General features: G+C 34.9%; 1 long non-coding RNA gene across 1 annotated transcript; it reads right to left on the bottom strand.

Annotated features, from left to right (window-relative positions):
* Positions 1-4,442: 4,442 nt before the first annotated feature.
* LOC107829010 (uncharacterized) lies at positions 4,443-6,022 on the bottom strand. The gene is made up of 3 exons (XR_012697531.1): positions 5,889-6,022; positions 4,859-4,944; positions 4,443-4,792 (listed from the first exon to the last, which is right to left on the bottom strand). It is a non-coding gene; the product is annotated as an uncharacterized LOC107829010 (long non-coding RNA).
* Between the last annotated feature and the right edge of the window lie 866 nt (positions 6,023-6,888).

Genomic DNA, 6,888 nt, shown 5'->3' with positions numbered 1-6,888 from the left:
GTACGATTCAACCCCTAGTCTTCAATTTCGAGTTTGGGGTAAAAAATTGGTGATTGGGAGTATGATTCTTGGGTGTAAGAGTAATATGTATATATTCTTGTACCAATAAGGTTTGTGGGAAGATTGTTGAGATCAAATACATAAAGATAGGGTTGTGGAATGAAGAAATCTTGTAGAAGAACCTTGTAACCAAATTTGCACATCTAGTGTTTGATAAAATACTCAAATGAGCTGAAACCATGAAACTCTTCCTAATTATGGTTCACTTTTGTTATGTTTCTAAATAGATTGAAGTTTTTAGGATTTACGGAACCTCGTAGTAATGTAAGGAAGGCTCAAGAAAGATTGGAGTTGTCCGGAGGTCAATTCACGTGAGAAAGCTTTTTTGGAATATCGGCCTAAGTGAAAAAAGGTTAGTGTCTTTCTTAACCTCGAGTGGGGGAATTACCCCTTAGGCATCGAGTCTTATGTGCCATTTGTGAATTGTGAAAAGTCGTGTATGCGAGGTGACGAGTACGTACTCGGGCTTATATGTACAAAATTCATTGAGTTAAAGTCTTAGACATATTGTGTAGTAAATTGGATAATTGTTGGCATATATTTAATCATTTATTTATCGTGCCAAAATTCTTGTTGTTGAATCAGTTGTTATATGACAATTTTGATGTGATTGTTACTTGATTATTTATGTGATTCAGTGAATTTGTTGGTTTGATAATTATTGGAACTTAATTTCATTATAAATTTTTCCTCTGCAAATAATTAATTAAATGAGCTTAAGAAGAGGTGTTTATATAATTATTGAAAAATTAATTTTTATGAAGACTTTGGTTTATGTTGAGTAATTTCTATCTCTATTGATTGTTTTGGGGTGTTGTACGCATTGTGTGGAGCTTTTGGCTATTTGATGTGAAATTAATTGACTTGGTTGTAGCTTTGAAATTTGGTTGTGGCCATTAGGCAAATTGTGATATGAATTGATTTTTGTTATGTTGCTATGATAATTTCCCGTGTAAATTATTTTGTTGTGTGAGTTATTATTTTAAGGAGATAAGGGTGCCATTTCACCGTTGATATTATGTGGGTATAAGGGTAGCATTTAACTATTGTAATATTTGTTGGAATATTGTCTGGGCAGAGCGATAAGGGTGGCTATTGATATTGCCAGGGCGGAGGGATAAGGGTGGCTATAGGAGAGATAAGGGTGACTATAAGAGCGATAAGGGTGGCTATTGATGTTGTCAAGGCAGAGGGATAAGGGTGGCTATTGATATTGTCAGGGCGGAGGGATAAGGGTAGCTATAGGAGAGATAAGGGTGGCTATAGGAGAGATAAGGGTGGCTATTGTCAGGGACGATATGTGATGATGTGGAGTTATGGTGTTGGTGATTTACTTGTGATGTTGTGATTTTTTTGTGTTTATTTTATACTTTGTGCAATTTGTCTTTTTGTTGGTAAATTGATAACAATCTGATTTATGTTGAAATTGAGAGCATGTGGCTATTGCCAGGCGGATTATAAAATGAAATGTGGGCACGAGGTGTCGTGAGTAAATAATGAGGATATTGGAACGTGAATTGTCCGTGCAGTTGTGATATGAAATGAGGGCACGAGGTACCGGGGAAATATGATGATTTAATTATGGGCACGAGGTGTCGTGGAAATATGAAAAATAGGCTGAGACCAATCTTTACGAAAAATATGAAAATGGGCTGAACCCGTATTTTTATGATTATGAAACGATGTGTCACATGGTGACTTTTTAATTGAAAGAATTATATTTAAAAATATTTATTTGGAAGCATTTTTATCTAGAAAGTATTATATGAAAGAATTGTATTTGAAAGATGTTTATATGAGAAAAATTATATTTGAAGAGATTTATTGAAAGAATTATATTTGAAAGATAATTATTTCAGCAAATTATATTTGAAAGAGAGTTATTCGAAAGAATTATATGTGAGACATTTATTTGAAGAACTTGATTTAATTGGGTGTATTTGTATTTATTAATTGTTGAGCGATATTAATGGCATTATTGTTGTCTGTTGTGCATATCACTGGTTGTTTTATGTTGCCCTTATTATTATTTGTTCCTATTATTTTGTATATTATATTGCACAAGTTATTAGACTAGTGAGTGTCTTGACTGTACCTCGTCTTTACTCCACCGAGGTTAGTCTTGATACATACTAGGTACCGACCGTGGGGTACTCATACTACACTTCTGCACATTTTTGTGCAGAACCAGGTATTGGAAATATCGGGCTTGAGCAGAGTTAAAGCGGGATCGTAAGGATTCAAGGTAGAGTTGCTTGGTCGTCGCAGTCCTTTAGAGTCTTTTCATTTCATTGTACTGTTAATTTGTAATCAAATAGTATTGTATATTCGGTCCTCGTGATCATTCCATGTATTCAGTTAGAGTTCGTGACTCAGTACTACCAGTCTTGGGATGTTGTATATTTATATTTGTTTCTCTATTAGTTTTGATTACTTCTTTATATAAAAAAAAATAGCTTTAACAAATGTTATTGAAATCGGCTAACATAGTCTTAGAGACTAGGTGCCATCACGACGCCTGTGGTGGGATTTTGGGTTGTGATAATTTTATTATTGACACGTGAGTTGTCCGTGTGATGGTGATAGAAATATGGGCACGAGGTGCCGTGAAAAATATGAAAGTGGGCTGAGACCCGTAATTTTTATGATTGTGAAATAAGGTGTCACATGATGACTTTTAGTTGAAAATATATTTATTGAAAAGTATTATATCCTTAAGATTATTATTTGAAAAACATATAGGCGAAAGAATTTATATTTGAAGGACTTGATTAATTGGTTGTACTTGTGTTTCTTATTCGTCTGAGCAATAATTATGATGTTCTTGTTGCATTGTTGTTATATCACTGGTTGATTTTGCTGTTATCATTGCTAGTTATTTTCCAGTATTATTTTGTGTACTGTATTGCATAGGTTATTAGACTATTGAGTGTCTTGAATGTACCTCATCTCTACTCCACTGAGGTTAGTCTTGATACTTACTGGGTACCGATCGTGGTGTACTCATACTACACTTCTGCACATTTTTGTGCAGAGCCAGGTATTAGAAATATCGGGCTTGAGCAGAGTAAAAGAGGGATCGTAAGGATTCAAGGTAGAGTTGTTTTGTCGTCGCAGTCCCTTAGAGTCTTTTCATTTCATTGTACTGTTAATTTGTAATCAAACAGTATTGTATATTCGGTCCTCGTGATCATTCCATGTATTCAGTTAAAGTTCGTGACTCAGTACTACCAGTCTTGGGATGTTCTATATTTATATTTGTTCCGCTGTTAGTTTTGAATACTTATTTATAAGAAAACAAAATGGCTTCAAAAAATGTAATTGAAATCGACTTACTTAGTCTTAGAGACTAGGTGCCATCACGACGCCTGTGGTGGGATTTTGGGTTGTGACAATTTTATTATTAACACGTGAGTTGTCCGTGTAATGGTGATAGAAATATGGGCACGAGGTGCCGTGGAAAATATGAAAGTGGGTTGAGACCCGTAATTTTTATGATTATGAAATGAGGTGTCACATGGTGACTTTTACTTGAAAATATATTTATTGAAAAGTATTATATCCTGAAGATTATTATTTGAAAAACATATAGGTGAAAGAATTTATATTTGAAGGACTTGATTAATTGGTTATACTTGTGTTCCTTATTTGTCTGAGCAATAATTATGATGTTCTTGTTGCATTGTTATTATATCACTGGTTGATTTTGTTGTTATCATTGCTAGTTATTTTCTAGTATTATTTTGTATACTATATTGCACAGGTTATTAGACTAGTGAGTGTCTTGACTGTACCTCGTCTCTACTCCACTGAGGTTAGTCTTGATACTTACTGGGTACCGACTGTGGTGTACTCATACTATACTTCTGCACATTTTTGTGCAGAGCCAGATATTGGAGGTATCGAACCGGACAGAGTTAGAGTGTGATCGCAAGGATTTAAGATAGAGCTGCTTAGTCGTCGCAGACCCTTGGAGTCTGTTCATTTCATTGTACTATTAATTTTTAATCAAACAGTATTATATATTTGGCCCTCGTGATTATTCTATGTATTCAGTTAGAGTCGTGACTCAGTATTACCAGTCTAAGGAAGGTGTTATAATTATTTTCGCTGTTGGTTTCGTTTATTAAAAAAATCGACTTACTTAGTCTTAGAGACTAAGTGTCATCACAACGCATGTGGTGGGATTTTAGGTCGTGACATTCGCATAATGGTTACTCCTTCCAGGTGGAAGGTTTCAAGATTTGGAAAGCAAAGAAAAGAATTAGATGGTTTGAAGACACCGTTGCAGAAGTACAAAGATGTCAGGGTTGGACAATTAAATACATAAGAATGCTTTTATAAGTACTATAAACAGGCAGTAAAAGAGATAGCTCCTTGACACCATTTCTGGGGACATAAAGCATCCATCTATCGATATCTGCATATGAAGTCGAAAGTGCTACTAGAATTTGAAGGTCAAAATTCAGAATGTCTCCAAGGCAGAGTAAGAGAATCTCATCTACTGTTTGTTTGAAGAAAGCTGGAGTTTGTATTGCTAAGCTATCAAAGAAGTAGTCATACAGCAGCAGACTTGGAACCATGACCCAAATAAATCTCCATTTTCTTGACAAGACACAAGTTCTTGCACCATCTTTAGGTGGCAAGAGCTCAACGATACTAGCTAAAATGTGTCTTGGAAGATCACTGATTCTATCTTGTTTGCCCCCTTCAATATCAGCTCTCTTTCTATCTGTTAGAAGAATTTAGAATTTAGTATCTAAAAAAAAAAAAAGATGGAGAGAATTATATTGTATACCTTGGGTACTCATGCTGATTCTTACGGTTAGAACAGAGCAGAAAGTGCCTTTTTCTTCTGCTATTTGCTTTTCAACTTGCCCTAATCTGTACAACAAAGAGCCCAATTCACCATCCTCGACATTAATCGAACAACTAAAGAGTATGTAAAATAATAAGAGTGAAAGAGTTATAGCCTATTTGCTCACGCTTCTTTTTGGCCAAAAGTGTTTTTTTGTTGCGAAATGTACTTTTTTCTAAAGTTAAGGTGTTTGGCCAAGATTTAAGAAGGATAAAAAGTGCTTTTGAGCGGGAGCAACAGTTTTTGAGAAGCATAAGAAATTAGCTTCTCCCCAAAAGTATTTTTGAGAAATATATACTGAAAAACACGGTATAAAAGCTCAACCAAATATTAATTACTGCTCAAAAGTAGTATTTTTCAAATTAAGTAGTCAAACACAGACTGTTTATCGCCAAAAGTACATTTTTGAAAAACGCTCTGATTTTATAAGCTTGGCCAAACAGGCTATTAGTGGGAAAATGTTGAGAAATGTGGATTATGGATTCTAAGAGATTGAGTTCAGTTAGAATCATAGTATTCAGATCATCAAGTGTCTTTTTCTTATGCTATCTGCCTTTCGAGGGGAGACAGTGTTGAGCAGGGGCGGAGCAAGAGCGCTACGTGCGCGTTCAGCCGAACCCAATAGCTTTGGTTCAAATCATGTATTTATTTTAAAAAATCTATTGAATATGTATAAATTACTATTTTATTACCCAGTAACTTAAAACAATTAAAATCCCTAATACATAAGCTTAAAATCATGGTTCTGCCTCTGGTGTTGAGTGGCAATTTAAGTGAAGACGCTAAGTTATAGCCTCAATTAGGGGAACCAAATGCTAATCTCATCTTGCCCTAATATGTACAGCAAAGACGCCCGAATGATACATTTTTTTTGAAAAAGAAAAAACGGCTAGTATTCTACAGGGGATCAAGCTTCAACTTTGTTCCTTTGACATTGGAGTATGTAAAATAATCAGAGTTAAAGACTTACTGAGGAAATGTGGAGAGATTTGAGTATGAAATTTAACAGAGATTGATGATTCCAGGAGGCAAGCAAGCACCGCAGACAACGAAAGCATAGTTCGGACAAGTTTGAACGACTGAAAGAGTTTCTAAGAATTTCCAGAAGTTGGGCCGGTGCAGTAAAAGATATGGGCTACGGATAAATTAATTGCACGGGCGCCTATTTGGTAGCCCCATTTAACCTATATCCACTTTCTTCTTCTTTTTCGGGTGACAGTGATTGTATATGGTGTTTGTGAACATATTTTAAGGTAGTTTATGATTTTTACAGTGGTGAGCTGTTATGACACTTTATTTTTTGCTATTGCTTAGGGTTTCTGCTTCATTCTTTTTCTTAATTACAAAATGGGTTTGTTAGATTTATTGTTGTTTTGACAAATTGATGATTGAGGTTTGTTCTTGATGGTATTTGAAGGTTATGTTTCAAATTTGAGCTCATTTAAAGTAGATTTAGGTATTAAATCGTATATTGAATTATTATTATTCGAAAAACAAATTTCTGTTTCTGGGCAATTTGCACTCAGGCCTATTTGGCCTTAAGTGCATTGAATTGTTAGCTGCACTTCAGACCTTTTGGCCTTAAGTGCATCTTAAGTACGATTTTTCACTTCAGACTTATTGGACTTAAAAGCATGAAATCATTGGTTGCACTTCAGACCTATTTGGTATTAAGTGCATCTGAAGTGCAAATGTTTCACTTCAGACTAATTTTTTTAACTTCAGACGCGATAAGTTTGAAGTTGATCGTAAAGTGGGTAGGCTTGCAAAATATTTTGCAAAGTGGGTATAGGTTCAATTGTGACCTCAAAACCGGGTATACATACAAAAACGGGTCTGTAGGCCCAAGTTTGACTGTTTCTATTTATCACTTTCTTTATTTTTATTATGGAGTGGTTCGGGAACTTACGAATTATCGGGAGAAAATAAAAAATAGTCATATTTAAAAGTTGTAATTGAAAAATAGCCAC

Source organism: Nicotiana tabacum, chromosome 12 (genome assembly GCF_000715075.1).
Source record: "Nicotiana tabacum cultivar K326 chromosome 12, ASM71507v2, whole genome shotgun sequence".
In the NCBI taxonomy this organism is placed as follows: Eukaryota; Viridiplantae; Streptophyta; class Magnoliopsida; order Solanales; family Solanaceae; genus Nicotiana; species Nicotiana tabacum.
This window is presented reverse-complemented; position numbering and strand designations above follow the sequence as displayed.